We start from the raw sequence: 17,507 nt of genomic DNA on the forward strand, positions 1-17,507 counted from the left end.
TGTAATTTTTTTTTTTAGAATTGATTTTTAAAATTTTAATTAGTTAATTCTAGTTTCGTCCTCCAATTCAAAATTTCTAGACACAGAGCGTTGATAAACAAATCATATAATATTAAGAAGCATATTTGCACTCTAAGTCTAAGAGCACAAAAAGAAGATACATTATACTCCCTCCCTCTATCCAAAAATAAATAAAAATTGTCCTATCTCTCAATTTTTGAATGTCCCAAAATAAATGTCATGAACATTTATTTCATCAGCGCTCATACTTGGATATTATTTAGGGAAAACTCAAGAAAAATGTGATTTTTATACTAATCTAAAACTTTTTCATATGGGCATCTTCAAATTGGAATCAAAAAATGAAAGCAAGCAGATTGTTGACATGAAAACATACATTATTGGTTAGTTATGTTTATCACATTTGGATGGAGAGGAACAATACAAGGTCTCTCCTATGATGAAGACGTTGAATGCCATTTCTGATGGTGTGAGATTGCGACTCTTCTTTATGAAACAATGCAAGTGCCCACGCACTCAAAAACATAACAATTGATTGGAATCTTCTTAGTTCCTTTTTGAACCATTTCAACAACGCTTTCTTCTCCTTTACCTAATTTCTTACTGTTTGTGACGGAGGAGAAAAACTTTTTTGCACCCATTGCGTTGTGCAACAGCGCATTCACATCGTTCGTTACCGTATAATATATGTACACACTTGTGTATTACATACACAATAATAAATAATTTAATGTACCCGTTACACGGGCATTAAAAAACAAAGGTTTTTCTCCTGACCGACAGATGGACCAGGTTTAAATTTGAAGTTCTGTTCTTTAAGTAGTTGATGCATGTGGACTGGACTGTGGTTGCTTTGGGGTTGTCATGTTAGGAGTTTTTTTGTTTACGATGGGCTTTATGTTGATTTTGCCTGGGCTTTTAACCTTGTAGCCTTTTGTAATGTTTGTTGCCCTGTATTGGGCTTATGTTCTTTTCCTTTTGTTTTGGACCCGACCCACCTACTTAACCCAAAAAAATAAAAGAAAAGAAAATAAAAGAATTTGGAGTGTGAAAGAAAGATTATATATAGGAGTTGTCCCTAAACAAGATTTAGATTAAAGGTTCCCTTTTTTTGGATGTAAAATATTTTTAAAACATTTTTCAGCGAAACAAACAAATTATTTGCGCAAAATGCTTATTCTCACACTCCTAAAGCATGTTAGAAGCTTGCGCATGCCCAACCCTATCCATGAAATAAGCCAATAATGTATTTCATACAGTATTATGCCATGTAATTATTGAACCAAACCAATTCGGTTCGAACCATGGTTCCTTCCTTTTCCTTTTTCTTTTATTTTTTTTTTTTTATCTTTTTATTTTTAATTTACAATTTAATTCAATTCGGTTAGGTTCTAATAGACTTAAAATCGGAGTTGAAACCGTAAACTAACAGTTCCTCATTTTAAAACCGAAACTAGAGCTGAACCATAAAAGAATCGGAACGAAGCAACAATTTAATAAGTCTCTTGCCGATTTCACAATTCCAACAATTTTTTGTGCACCCTGTAACAATATATGTCTTGTGTACTTAGTTTTATGTTTAGATAATGTGTAGAATTTAACAAAGATCATATAGATATGGATTTGCTAATATATGCCAAAACTTAACATGGTTGAATCACTATTTTTTAGTCGCTTTTCTTTTTGAAGGAAGCGTGAAATTATTTTATCAATAAGGTGTAATGAAACAGAACACTCAGTAAATTGTATTTCATTCCAACTTAAACGTATATTAACTTGTGTGTCATTTTGTTTCATGCTTAAACAATAAAATAAAAATGACATCTCTAGTTGTTCATGTCTTTTTTACCCTTGATACAATATTCAAGGCTGTTAGAAATTCCACACTTTGATGTGGTCTTTTGCCTGATGATACCAGAAAGGGAAAGGAAATTGCACCAATTGGTTTACTGTAATAGTGTAATGGATACGTGCTTACTCATTTATTTAAAAGGTCAAACTGTTAGATAGTACTGCATACTCACTTATTTATACCCAATCACTTTTTCATTCGGATCCGATGTGCGACAAATGACCCTTATTACATTCTCCCCCACTCAAAACTTGCAACGCCCTCGTTACAGCTCGGGCCACCCTACCTAACCGGGGTGTTCACCCGGACGCCTTTGGAGCCGAACTCTTTGCGTGACACCGGATTAAGGACTGGGTCTGGCTCTGATACCAACTGTAACGGGTAGGCACTTGTCTATTTACCCAAAATCTCAAGTTGTTGGGTAGTGCTGCATACCCACCAATTTATACCCAATCACTTTTCCATCCGGATCCGATGTAAGACAAATGACCCTTGTTACATTTATCCAATAACCTAGTTCACCCATACTAGATTCTTTCAAACAAGGATTTTATGAAATTAATTAGAAAATGATCCAATTAAAATGTGCACCAATTAAGTAATTTGACTTACAAACTCTTCCACTGTTTTAGATGATTAATATGTGCCAGTTGGAGTTAATATTCACAAAAGGGTAAAGTAAGAAAAACAACCACAATGTTTAAAAATTGGACAAATAGCACCCTTAACCTTTATTTTGGGTAAATAAGTCTGTTAAGTTTTCAAAAAGGGACAAATAAGGACTTAATTTGTATAATAGGTCAGAAAATTACATTTAAGTAGTCATATGTGTTGCACAAGCCTCTCTCTCTCTCTCTCTATATATATATATATATATATATATATATTATAAGACAAGAAGAAGCCTGACACTCCAAAATTCACCGGAGGCCACATGCCTATATTAAGTAACAAATTTACTAAACTATCATTTTGGTCTCCTCAAAATGCCCTTATACCATGTTACATATAAATAGACCATTTTGTTTTTGGTTAGGGTACTTTAGTCATTTTACATTTATTTTGTGTTTTACTTCTTCTGTTTTTTTTTTTTTTTTTTTTTTTCCAAATATATAAAATCACTTTAGTCTTTTAATCGCTCTACTAACAACAGTCACTTGTTTGCAAAAAATAAAAATAAAAATGAGGGACTTTTAAAAACCTTTTTAGTATTATTTTTCCTTTTTGTAAACAATAATAAGACCAACTAAAACTTAAAAGTCACTAACAATTCTTGATTTTGATCTTTCCACAAAGCCCCATCCTTTCAGTCCAGTATACTATGTTTCAATTTTTTGATTTGCTCTTTTTAAATTTTTATTTATTTATTTATAATTATTATATACTCAAATGCTACTTCTTCCAAATCATGCATATTGGGGATGACATTGGCTCATGTCCTACGCTAGGGTTTTTTGCATTTAAATATTGAATCTTTCATTTTGATACCAAGTAAATCATAATTTTTTTTATTATTATTATATTACATGGCCTTAACATGTCCCAATAAGAAAATTATGAGTGACCCCTTAAGTGCAGAATTTACCATTTAGTCATGCGCAACACAATCTCTGGGTCAATTACAACCTATGAAGCACGAACACGGATACGGGACACGGGTATGACACGACACGGATACGGCGACACGGCAAATTTCAAAAAAATAAGACACGGACACGGCGGGAATACGCCTATAAAATTATATATATAAATATAGAGATATATAATTATGTATTCAAAATATAATTACTAGAATTTTATACAGATAAATAAAACAACAAATAACAGAATCAATTTCAGTAATTTCATCTCTGTTATAAGAAAAATATAGACAAGACAAAACAGAAAATAAATGAAAAATAAAGTTGATCCAAATTCCAAACGAGATGTGCAGAAGAGATATAACTATAATGAACTAAATATGTATATGAATAAACATATATACTTTCAGTCTTTCACCAAATTTTGTTCATGTAACTTAAATATATATATATATATATATATATATCTTATTCATGAAGAGAGATAATTGAAGAAGATGAGAGACTGCGAGGAGTGAGAGAAAATAAATTGTCTCACAGAAGTGTCGGACCGTGTGTCCGAGCCTCGGACACGTGTGTCCAATAAAAAATAATATTTGAACACTTTACAAAAGTGTCAAATACGTGTCCGAGCCTCGGACACGGGTGTCGATGTCCAAAAAGTATCCGACACGGGTACGAGACCCCTAGGAGGAGTGTCCGTGCTTCATAGATTACAACTATACCCTTGGTCTTTCAAGGCATGGGCTACCAGCCACCAGGACAAAACTTTTGACCCATTCACCGTTAATTCTTTTTCTTTCTTGTAATTTTCTCCGCAACTAGAAGGGATATCCTTGGAAATAACTTCCAATTTTTATATATATTTATTTTTTAACAATTTTTTAATACTTTCCAAGATGCAAAAAGGAGCAAGTAACCATAGTAAAAAATAAATAAAAAATAAAAATCATACACTATATATTTTTTTTCCTGGGAAAAAATTTTATAGACAAAGAAATAATGTTCAAAAGGGAACAAGCGGGGGCATACCCCCACTATGCAGAAGAAAACAAGTCCATTACAAACAATAAAAGGACTAGAGAAAATTACAAGCAAGGAAAACATTAAGAAGTATAAAACAGTTGCAACACATCTTGAGGAACGCCAAGGAACAACTAAGCAATTTCAATAGCCTCGATGATAAGCTGCAGACACTCAGAAGCAAAATTAAATAATAGAGCTGCCGAGAAACTGATGTAATTGCAATGATGCAAGATGCAGAGTTTCGAATGGGAAAGAAACAAAAGAGATGGGTCGACAATTGGTTGGATAATGTGCAAAAGAAGAAAAAGGAATTTCAAAGCTTAGAATGAGATGTAAAAGGAAGCAATGCTACTTTTCAAAACTTACAGTTGGGAAAAAATGCTTCGAACTTGTTGAGCAGGATAAATTTCTGTTACTTGATGTACATGACACCAAAGCAATGCCATTGTTGACACGAAATTAACAGGTGAAGAATTTATATAGAATTTGGAAAAGGTTTGAGACTGCTTAATGAAAGATGATATCATGCACAACGGAATTTATAGAATGAGGGCATTGGGAAAAACAACCTTGGCAACCTATATCCATGATTTACTTTCACGAAGTTCTGAAACGTCTGAGGTGCATGTTCATTGGCTCACTGTGTAGCAAGATTAACGTGTGAAGTATGAAATTGCCAACATGTTAAAGTTAGATCTCACAAAGGAGAATGGAAAGGAGAAAAGGGCAGCCAAACTCTCACAAGCATTGACAAGAATGAAGAAATTTAGACTTATCTTGGATGATGTGTGGAAATATTTTGGTTTTGAGGAGGTGAGAATTACTTGTAGAGTGAATGGATTGAAGTTGATTCTTACTACCACTTGGGATAATAACAATGGGTGGAAGTATGAGGGAGGTGGTTGATACTCATGAGTGGAGGAATGCATTGGAAGAACAGGAAATATCCATGATGAGGCAGAAAGACATGGGAGTTGAGGTATTACCTATATAGACGGAAGGCTGAGCTGTGATCAAGCTTGCAACTTCCTTTGATAGCAGACTCTACATCTCATACAAAAGAGACTTGTCCAGAGGCACTTCAACTCGATATTTCCTAACGGATGCCATCAGCACTTGAAAGATGCGCATCAAAGGGCTGCCTCCAGATTTCTGGTACCGATACAACCTAGTACCTGAAAAGATTCTCACAACAGCAATTGCCAAGCAATGAGTGCACCAACATTGATTGAAAAATAAAACCAATTGAAGAAAGAATTCTTTTGTTTCTTCTCTGCCTCATCAGCATCATCAAACTAATATGCTCCATAGGATGAGACGCAAGGTTTAATCCCTCCAGTCCCAAGAGCTATCAAGTGCTAGGAAGCACACTGCACTTTGTGTATCTGTCATGTGGCAAACATCATTTTCATAACAAGTTGGCTTCAGGCCAGGAATTGATGCTGACATTGTCATCAAATGTCATTCCCTACATGAATTTGAAATATTTTCAGTGTTTTCACAGCAAAAATGTACAATTCAACCAAAAGATGTTTTTAACACTCAAGAGTCGAGAAAAAACATCTTTTTGCAATAAATAATTGGCAGGACTTGATTAATTAGAATATGAATTTACGAGGCATTTGCAAATAATTGTTTTATGTCAAGGAAAAACATCTTTTTGCAATAAATAATTGGCAGGACTTGATTAATTAGAATATGAACTTATGAGGCATTTGCAAATAATTGTTTTATAATTCCTCCCCCCACCAATATTTTAATAGTTCATAGCTGTTCTACTTTGTTTTTGATACATGACAGTCTATAGAAATTTAAAAATCCAATTCATATGACCCTGGATTTCTTTCCAGGCAATTGAAACATAGTCATGTCAATTACAACAAAACATGAACTAGGAAAATAAAAATTAATACAAAACATGCTTTTGTTTATATATCAATATATAATATACATGCTCAAAATGAAAGAAAAACCTATAACACGTATACATATATATGGTGGATTGATATTCATATATAGAACAACTTAAATGACATTTCAAGCCTTAAATAAATAAAGGGTTAAGTGCAAAAAACCCCCTCGCTATACAAAAGGTGTGCAAGAAACACCCCTATTAGAAAAAGAGTGCATATAAAATCCTTGTATTATCTATCTTTTGAGCAATTGACCCCTAATTATCAATTTTGACCAAATTTTTTTATAAAAATTCCAAAATGCCCTCCTGATGTAAGTATGAATTTTATTTTATTTAAATCTAGACGTCTTTCTCTTCTCTAAAATAGAATTACCATCCAAACTCTCCAACTCAAATCTCTTCATCTAAGAATTCAATAACTTTGTGATATAACTTCCAAACCATTCATGAACAACCACCACCACCATAGGTGTTTATATATATATATATATATATATATATATATATATATTGTAATCGCAGGAAAAATATATATAAATAAATAAATAAAAAATAAAAATAAAAAATAAAAAAATTTAAGCATCACCGTGCTTCACCACCACCACCAAACCACTAACCGACGAGGAGGAAACTCAGTGGGGAAGCCAAAGTTGAACCTAAACTTAAACAGGGCATCCCAAGTTGAACCCAAAATTAAACAGGCATTCCTCGGATAATTACGCTATTCAATTGATAAGGAGAGAGAGAGGGGGTGGGTATTGGTGATGGATTCACGGGTTTCTTTGTCACATGGTCAGCCATTTTTTTTTTTAATATTTATTTAAATTTCTCTTTCCACCAACCCCAAATCAAACCTCTCTGCCATATGTGTGCTTCCAGTGGAATTTGGAAGAATGATTCATCGATGAATAGGCATGGTACTATCTATGTGCATGTTTGCGTATGTATATACAGAGAGGGGGTAGAGAGAGAGGAGGTAGATGGAAATTTTAAAAGCAATTTAGACAATTTGGACCAAACAAGTATGGAAGTGGTCGGGAAAAAGGTTGCCGGAAGAGAAAGACGGACAAAAAATAAAATGGTGACTTATATAAAAAAATAAAAAATAAAATGGAGAGAAATAGAGGGGAGAGAAAACATTTTCCTCCATTATTAATTTTTTATTTTTTATGGGGTATTTTAGACATTTCAATTGCTAAATTGACATAATGTCCTTATTTGCACAAATTAAAACAACAGGGGGTTAATTGCACCTTCTGTATATTATAGGGGTGTTTTTGCACTTAACCCATAAATAAATACATAATAATTGACAACCCAAACCTATATGGGTTAATATAAAAGAGGGAATATGAATGAAACTGAAATTCTAATGACTAATGGAAAGAAGAAGACATATATAGAAAAAATATATCTATGGATATATCATAAGGTCCAATTTTATTTTATTTATTTTTATATTCTCCTATTCCTGCTTGATGCTGTATGTTTTTCATAATATGTTCTCAGTCTCTTAATTTTTTGCTTTATTGTTTGATCTCTCCTTACCTATTTCCTGAATCCCCCATTAATTCTTCAAAATCTTTGGGTTTCCTAATTCATGATTTACCAAATATATGCAGATTTTATACTCTAATACCATGTTAACAACCAATTATATTTATAATATTCAAAGAAGTTGATTTTCTAAGGAGATGAACAAACAAACTTACAATGACATGGATGATAGAGATTGTAGCAATTGTATAATATCTTCCTATTAGAAATTGTCAAGATACGCTCCTATCAGAGGGTGAGGTAGCAGATTCCCGACCAGTTTAAATTATTCTTAGAAATCGTAGAACTTTGCTGATTTAGATGATTCTTGAAATGAAGCACCAGATTGGAGCACATCCCATAGTATGCCAGCATTTCACAACATTCATTTTGTGTCAATAAACATAAAAAATTATCAACATCTCATATAATTTATTTATTTTTCAAATTTTGCTAGCATGAAGTGATTAGTAAGTAAAATACCTGGGATATAATGACAAGCCTTCGATGTTCTGTTTCCTTCTTTTGTGCAGGATTATTACAGTAAGCTAGAGTCCCATATTTAGTCTATGCATCATCTTTTGTCAATGCATCATCTTCTGACACACCTCCAACATGCAAGTAGTAAGAATCAACTTCAATCCATTCACTCTACACGGAATTTCCAAAATGTTTTCACACATCATCAAGATAAGTACAGGTTTCTTCATTCTTGTCAATGCATGTCAGAATTTGGTTGCCCTTTTCTTCCTTTCATTCTCCTTCGTGAGATTCAACTTTAACATGTTGGCAATTTCATACGGCAATTTATCTACACTTTAATCTTGCTATACAGAGAACCAATGAACATGCGCATCAGAAGTTTCAGAACTTCGTAAAAGTAAATTATAGATATGGGTTGCCGAGGCTGTTTTACCCAATGCCCCCATTTTATAAATTCAAATGTGCATGATATCATCTTTCACTAAGCAATCCCAAGCCTTTTCCAAATTCTTTTTGAAAAGTAGTACTGTTTCCTGGTACATCTCATTCTAAGCTTTGAAATTTAGTTTTTGCACATTATCCAACCAATTCTCAACTTCTCTTTTATTTATTTTCCATTCAATTTTGCTTCTGAGAGTTTGCATCGTATCATCAAGGTTGTTGATATTGCTTAGCTGTTTAGTAACATTCCTCAACATATTTTTAGCGGTAGCACTGCCAAAACCAAAAAAGTCATATGAGATACTCAAATACAACAACCAAGAGAACTTCAACAGAAACTGATTTTCATAAACTTCAACACTAAGGCTGCTAATAAATTATACTAATTGAGTCCCACTTCAATGTAAAATAATATTTGAAAGAGTAATTAGTTGCAAAAAGAAAACAAAAAACAAAAAACAAAAACAAAAACAAAAACACTATACAAGTTTTAGCAAGTAGTTTTTGTGAACTAATTTACTAACAATATAGCATGCTACTACCTTTGGCTATAAAAAAAATTATTGCAAGATACTATATCTCGGACTTTGAACTTCTACATATTACTTGTATATCAACTGTCTATCTTATAGATAATAAAATTGTTCAAATAAATTATTAAAATAATCAAGTCACTCAGTGAAAATTGTATAGAAACTTATCACACCCTTTCACTCTATTGTTCGTTTCAATATCCTTAAATTCCTAATGAAAGGAAATGACAAAAAAACTGGGTTAAAGCTGATGTATGATGCGCAACAGAAGAACTAGGCGATACAAATTTAAAAGTCCTCTGGGCAAGGCATAAAAACCCACCGATCTGCAGCCATGATTGTAGCAGATAATTTTTAAAGATATCAACAAAATGGGTCAGAAGTTATAGTTCAAGTATACTGCTAGTAATTCAAATTTGATTATCATAAGAAATTTCAATCTGATAGCTTGGAATTGAAATAACAAATTTTAGATGCCCATTTTGCCCCTGTTCAATTACAAGAGCAATTTGGGAAATATTGTTATAAAAGTAAGAAGAATTCAACTACAAATTTCCTAATACAGTTCCTGGGAACCCCAATCTAAACACGAGGTAGAATTGAACAGTCTGACCGCCCGATCAGAAAACAGATTTTATCATTATGTCCAAAACGTCCCAAAAGCACCTTGGCCTACCTCTGGTGGACAGAAGATTAACAAATGCTCATTGTGCTCCACTGGTGGACAAGATTAACACTAAGCTATCTGCTTGGAACTCTTTTAAAATTTCCCTTGCAGGTAGGGTGGAATTAGTGAAATCAGTTATCACATCATATTATATTATTTTTGGTCTACTGTCTTCCCCTTTACCTGTTGGGGTTCAGAATGTCATTGAGAAGAAGGTTAAGCAAATCTCATGAACTGGTCATTCTGAGCACAGGGAAAATCCTCTATTCAGCTGGGAGAAAGTTACTAAGCCTAAGAGGGAAGGAGGTCTGGGGATTAGGAGCTTGCAGAGCATCAATTCAGCTAGTAAATGTGTGATTCTATGGGATTGTCTTCATCTCAAAGAAGCCTTATGGGTCAGATGGTTCAGAGACAAGTACCTCAAGAGAGTTCATTTTTGGAATGCTATTAGTAGGGCTTCTGACTCTGCTATATGGAAAGATATTTTATCTTTTTAGGGACTCTATGCTTCCACATTTGAGATACAAAGGCAATAATGGTGTTTTCATTCAGCCTTTTCTTTGACCCTTGGTGTGATGGGGCTTCCTTACAACAGAGATATGGGGTGAGAAGACTTATTGAAGGGTTTAACAGTAGGGACACAGTCAGTGTTTTATGGCAAAATAACCAATGGTCATTGCCTCAGTCTTGGTCTGCTGAAATCTCTGGTTATTTAATGAATAACAATCCATCTGCAAATGATGAGGTGCTCTGGGACAGGCCAGTTTAATTTTTCAGCTGCTTGGGATTTGACTTTTTGAGTAGGCTCCATGGAACTGAAGTAACTTGGTATTCACTGGTCGGGAATGGCAGTAGACCGAGGATTTCCATGTTTGTGGTGCTGATGATGCAGAGAGAAAACAAATCTTATGTTCATCTGAAGAGACAGGATCTTCCTCTTACATCCATTTGTCACAAGACTCGTAACTGCTACAATGGGGAGGATTCTAATGACCAACTTTTCTAGTCTTGTAGTTATGCTAAACAGGTGTGGCAATGGTTTGGGGAGTTATGCAATTGGGAGGTTCTTCTGCAGCTTCCTTCCTTGGAGGATGCTACTGCCTGGTTCATTATCCAATCTGAAGGTGTCCATTGAAAAGCAAAATTACTAGATGTTTTTACACAGCTATCATTTGGAGTCTTTGGGGCCATAGAAACAAGATTTTGCTTGGTGGATCTGGACCTAGCTAGAGCAGCATGTCTTGAAGGGATTTCCTCATTGGGTGCATCTCTTCTCGACTTGCAAACCATTTTTTGAGATTGGTATTTTCTTTTTTTGGCTTCATTGTCTTTCTTTTGTCAAGGGTATGCCCTAAACTAGTTTTTTGGATTGTACTTTTGTTTTCTCTTTGTGATCTTGTTCTACCATATCGCTATCTCCACTTGTACTATATTGTTTAATCTGTATTTATAAAATTTCCACCATTTAGGGAAAAAAAATGGCCCAAAACCCTAGGATACACTTAGAATCAAAGTCATAACACAACTCCTAGCACCAGATTATGAAACTCCAGGAGATGGGCACAATCATAATTTCGCACCTAAACATGTCAATCCAATTGTCAAATTGGAGAATGGACCCCAACATTGCATTCAGAACATCCCAAAACCCTATGACGGACGCGGGATCAAGTGCATGACCTTAACCTCCAAAGAGCTCACAAGACTCTTCGGAAAGGGCCAAAACAGCCATTTAACCCTGGTTATTTAGAATCCTATACTTGCACTTTAAAGCACTTCCTGCTCTAAAAACAACAGGATTAGTGTAAATCCTCACTTCAAAAGCACAAGCAGCTCTAAAAACAAGAGTATAAATCTCACTTGAAGGTGCAAGCAGTTCAAAATAGAACTGAATTAGCACAAACCTGCATCTGAAGAGGCAAGCGTCAAATAAAACTAATTTAGCATGAATCCACAACAGAAGATGCGAGCAGCCTAATTAAAACAAAATTAGCATCTTCTAATGCGGACAGCTTCACAAAAGCCTAATTTTAAACTGACCGCACTTCCAAGCGAGGACAGGCTCAGAAAATTCTAGAATTTAATTGTCTTGAGCCCCAAGCTTGCAACCTCTATAAATAGAGACCTCCCTCTCTCATATGAGGTTAGCCACACAATACACACTTACTAACCCTAGCTCTCTCCCTCTCTCCACTTTAGTGCAGAGGAGCCCTTCTAACCCTAATGTAGGACACAAAAGCTCTTATACCAAATGATGTAGGAAGGGTAGTGAGCTCTTGTAATTTTAAACTGACCGCACTTCCAAGTGAGGACAGGCTCAGAAAATTCTAGAATTTAATTGTCTTGAGCCCCAAGCTTCCAAGTGTGTATTAGCCACACAATACACACTTACTAACCCTAGTTCTCTCCCTCTCTCCACCTTAGTGCAGAGGAGTCCTTATAACCCTGATGTAGGACACAAAAGCTCTGATACCAAATGATGTAGGAAGGGTAGTAGCTCTTGTACCAACTGATGTAGAAGAGAGTAGTGTGAATGATGCAAACCAGAAGAGAGAAGGAGAGTGAGAAGAAGACAAAGAAGAAAAAGGGAAGAAGAGAGGAAGGAAGAAGAATCTGAGGGAGAAGAACTCTGCAATCAATACTCAATTTTCAATATTCATCAAAGTTGCCAAATACAATACATGTATATAAAGGAAATACAATGTGCTAATTTAAAGGAGAGCTCATGACAACTGCCATGAAGTCAACCTAATAATAGCATTACTCTTGGAATTTATTACATATCTAAAATTTGGTGCCCATATGATATTTTCAATATCATTGTAATAATGACCAACTATTATAGTTTTCTAAGAAGAGACTGGGGTTTATTAGTTGTGTTGTCACTAATAGCCGTGTTTTCTCAACAGTAATACACATATCGATGGGCAGTGGGAGATACATAATTAAACAAAAAAGGCATTTGACGAGAAAGCAGATTCGAGCCAAAAAAGGTGGCTTTAATTGAGTTATCATAATGGAGATTCATCGTTGATTACTTCACAATGCAATTAATACACACACGCACATCTATATATATATGTACACCCATCAGCTTAAATGTTAGGGGATAGGTGTTCAAGGACCAGTATGGGTAAACGAAGATGCTTTTTTTTTCCTTCAAAATGTGCTAATTTGAAGGAGAGCTCATGACAACTGACATGAAGTCAACCTAATAATAGCATTACTCTTGGAATTTATTACATGTCTAAAATTGGTGCCCATATGACATTATCAACATCATTGTAATAAGGGCCAACTATTATAGTTTTCTAAGAAGAGACTGAGGTTATTAGTTGTGTTGTCTCTGATAGCTGTGTTTTCTCAACAGTAATACATATATCGATAGGCAATGGGAAATACCTAAATTAACAAAAGGGCATTTGACAAGAAAGCAGATTCAAGCCAAAAAGGATCGCTTGAATTGAGTTATCATAATGGAGATTTATTGCTGATTAATTCACAATGCAATTAACACACACATATATACATGTACACCCATCAGCTTAAATGTTGGGGGATAGGTGTTCAAGGACGAGTATCGGTAGATGGAGATGCTTTTGCTTTAAGAAAACAAGTTGAAAACAAAATATTTATATTATATATTTTTTAACCTCTCTCTATATTATTTGCTCTCTATATTATGGAGATGCTTCATGACAACTGCCATGAAGTCAATCTAATAATAGCATTACTCTTGGAATTTATTACATATCTAAAATTTGGTGCCCATATGATATTTTCAATATCATTGTAATAATGACCAACTATTATAGTTTTCTAAGAAGAGACTGGGGTTTATTAGTTGTGTTGTCACTAATAGCCGTGTTTTCTCAACAATAATACACATATCGATGGGCAGTGGGAGATACATAATTAAACAAAAAAGGCATTTGACGAGAAAGCAGATTCGAGCCAAAAAAGGTGGCTTTAATTGAGTTATCATAATGGAGATTCATCGTTGATTACTTCACAATGCAATTAATACACACACGCACATCTATATATATATGTACACCCATCAGCTTAAATGTTAGGGGATAGGTGTTCAAGGACCAGTATGGGTAGACGAAGATGCTTTTTTTTTTTTTTTTTTTTTTTTTTTTTTTTTTTTTTTTTCCTTCAAAATGTGCTAATTTGAAGGAGAGCTCATGACAACTGACATGAAGTCAACCTAATAATAGCATTACTCTTGGAATTTATTACATGTCTAAAATTGGTGCCCATATGACATTATCAACATCATTGTAATAAGGGCCAACTATTATAGTTTTCTAAGAAGAGACTGAGGTTATTAGTTGTGTTGTCTCTGATAGCTGTGTTTTCTCAACAGTAATACATATATCGATGGGCAATGGGAAATACCTAAATTAACAAAAGGGCATTTGACAAGAAAGCAGATTCAAGCCAAAAAGGATCGCTTGAATTGAGTTATCATAATGGAGATTTATTGCTGATTAATTCACAATGCAATTAACACACACATATATACATGTACACCCATCAGCTTAAATGTTGGGGGATAGGTGTTCAAGGACGAGTATCAGTAGATGGAGATGCTTTTGCTTTAAGAAAACAAGTTGAAAACAAAATATTTATATTATATATTTTTTAACCTCTCTCTATATTATTTGCTCTCTTACGAATTCTATAATTTTTACTACCACATGACACCTCCCTATTTAATTCGTCCAGTGGAAGGTTTATCAATTATGACATCCTTGAAACACCTTGAGTGCCTCCACTGGCTTCAACCAGTGAGAAATTTCCAACGGCTACTAATGCACAAGGTGGCCCACTAATCAACATCTCGGGCTCAAAGCACAACCAACGGTGACCTTAACATGAAGCTTACCAACTCTACTCTACAATTTTTCAATTTGCAACGTACACTAATCCTAGGCAGGGCCAGATTATCAACAAGTACATGAGAGTTTTCTTGATACGGGGTAGTAGACGCGGCGGAGCTTTGTCGAAACTATACCTCCTTGGTTTCAAAAAACCAGTGGCCATGGCCTAGACATGTCTACAACATTGTTCACCCTTTCCATGACATCACTAACCTACCTCTCCCTAATCCTACCAACACTGACCTCATACAATGGACCCCTTCTCCAAATAAGTCAAATTCTCTTCACCACACAGTTGAATCCATCTCAGAGCCTCTACCCAATGCCCACTTGCACAAACTTGTATGTTTCAGCAACTCCATTCCTAAACACTCATTTTGTTTATGGTTAGCTATCCAAGACAAGTTATTGACTCGAGATAAGCAAGCCTTGTTTTTCACCATGCAACCAAATTTTAGTTTTTTGATGCCTAAATGCAGCTGAAATCCATGAAAACTTATTTCACCAATGCTCCTATTCGCCAATTTATCTGGAACAGATTACAAGATAACTGTGTGTTCTATACAAACCCTAATTCATGGATTGACTTTCTGATTTGGGCATCGTCCTATTGGAAACATAAATTGAAATATTGTCGAGTGCTAACTTGGAAGCTTACGTTTCAGCAATACTCCTATTCGAGATTTATCTTGAACAAATTACAAGATAAGTGTGTGTTCTATACAAACACTAATTCTTGGAATGACTTTCTGGTGTGGGCATCGTCAATTGGAAACCCAAATTGAAATATACTCTTGAATGCTAACTTGGAAGCTTACCTCGGATAGCTTTGTCTATCACTTGTGGAAGGAGAGAAACAATCGAATTTTCAGGAACAAATCAGCGCCTCCTCTGAAACTCCATTGTGGACTCGATTAGACTTCGGTTGTTCTCCATCAAACAGTGCCAATGTCCATTTTCTGGATCAGTTGCTTCGGATTGGAATCTCTCTCCACCCTTCTTCGAACCGGAACGCCTACTTCTCCTTCACCTAACTTCTCCAATGGATGCTCTGTGGAATTGTATCTTGCTCCCGTCTAATATATAGGGTTAGTTTGGTACGTTGGTAGTCAGGTGGGCCGATGGTCTCACGGTTTGAGTTCGGGCATGGTTTGTTTTGCATCCCCCTCTTAATGGATCTATTCATGTAATGGGGTGAACTAATTTGTCTCTTCCACATTGGGCCGGATGACAAATGCGTTGGTACCATTGTTAAGTGGAGATGTGGGCTGGTACCATTGGTGCGCAAGTGGAGACGTGGGTTAGCTTGAAACTTATTTATTATTATTATTTTTTTAAAGAAGTTAATACTTAAGTTCTCACTGTTAAGCTCTACCAATAATAAATAGACATATTCTTTTAAATTATAAAATAAAACTGTATATCACACACAATTCTAAGGGACTAGTTCAAGTGGGTTAAAACTTTGTCTTAATACCTCTTAAAATATTAAATTTAAGCTTTAAATCTTCTTAAGTGCAAGTAATTTATTAAGAAGAAGTGTACGAGTATAAATTAAAGAAAAAAAGTGCATACTCCATTATTTCTAATTGAGTAGTTAAAGATGTACGATTTACTATTTAAAGAAGATTACTGTGATTGGATTCATCTTGAAAAACCAAGTAGTATGTTTTTGTGGAAATTCTTTTAAGAAATTCAATAGGAAAGTTGTGCTACCACACAAACGCTCACACGAGGAACATAATTGAGAAAAAAAAAAAAAAAAAGTGTGATGGGCATACATATAATTTTATTTTAGGGAATTACGTTTTGACCATTACATTTCCAACAATCACTCTCTTTCATGTATCTCTCGATCTCTGCAACTAAAACATGTTTTGAGAAGAACAAAAGCTGTGCATCTCCATATCTCTCTAACAAAACCTCAACTCAATCAAGTTTAGAAAAGATTAAATATATTTTCATTTTTTAGGTAAAATATGTTTTTTTATGATGTTGAAGTCGAGTCCTTCGGGTTAGACGTATAAAATAACTTACTAAAAATTGATAGATAAATTATTTATGTTAAATTTTAATATATTTTTTCTTCGTAAATATTTTACGATAATCAAGACCAAAAGATAAATAAATATTTTCTAAAAAATATTTTACATTCAAAATCTGAGCCAGCCTTATTTTATGCTTGTTGGACCACTCTAAGCACATGAAGATATCGTATGACGATGATCATATTAAGTGACAATACATTTTCAACATATGCGTAAATTGTAGAGCTTATTTTGTGATTTGTTTCCTGTATTATAATTAAGATTGGGTAGTATCTCATCCCTTCAATCAACCAAGTCCAAGAGTGTATAACTTTGTAATCCTAAATGAAGTAAAGTAGGAAAATATTTTAGCTACATAGCCTACATAACAACTTTCATGGTATCAGACTATCACAGCCTTTAGCATTTTCTTTTTCACCTAGTAATCATTTTTAAAGTTCATCAACAAAGCCTATAACTTGGATTACAGAGCTTCCAGCCCCTTCTTTTTTTTGGTTTCTTTACATGCAATTTCTC

The 17,507-nt window shown here is 34.5% G+C and overlaps 1 long non-coding RNA gene across 2 annotated transcripts; it reads right to left on the minus strand.

Annotated features, from left to right (window-relative positions):
* Nucleotides 1-4,389: 4,389 nt before the first annotated feature.
* On the minus strand, nt 4,390-16,032 carry LOC132273603 (uncharacterized). 2 transcript variants are annotated; one of them, XR_009470185.1, is made up of 4 exons: nt 15,762-16,032; nt 8,414-9,127; nt 8,107-8,257; nt 4,390-5,947 (listed from the first exon to the last, which is right to left on the minus strand). It is a non-coding gene; the product is annotated as an uncharacterized LOC132273603 (long non-coding RNA). The 2 variants fall into 2 exon arrangements; XR_009470184.1 differs by lacking the exon at nt 8,107-8,257 and having other exon boundaries at nt 15,762-16,029.
* Nucleotides 16,033-17,507: the final 1,475 nt, after the last annotated feature.

The sequence above is a fragment of the Cornus florida genome, unplaced genomic scaffold, assembly GCF_030987335.1.
Source record: "Cornus florida cultivar Cherokee Brave unplaced genomic scaffold, ASM3098733v1 CherokeeBrave_3.0.0_Hap2_Chr09, whole genome shotgun sequence".
Classification (NCBI taxonomy): Eukaryota; Viridiplantae; Streptophyta; class Magnoliopsida; order Cornales; family Cornaceae; genus Cornus; species Cornus florida.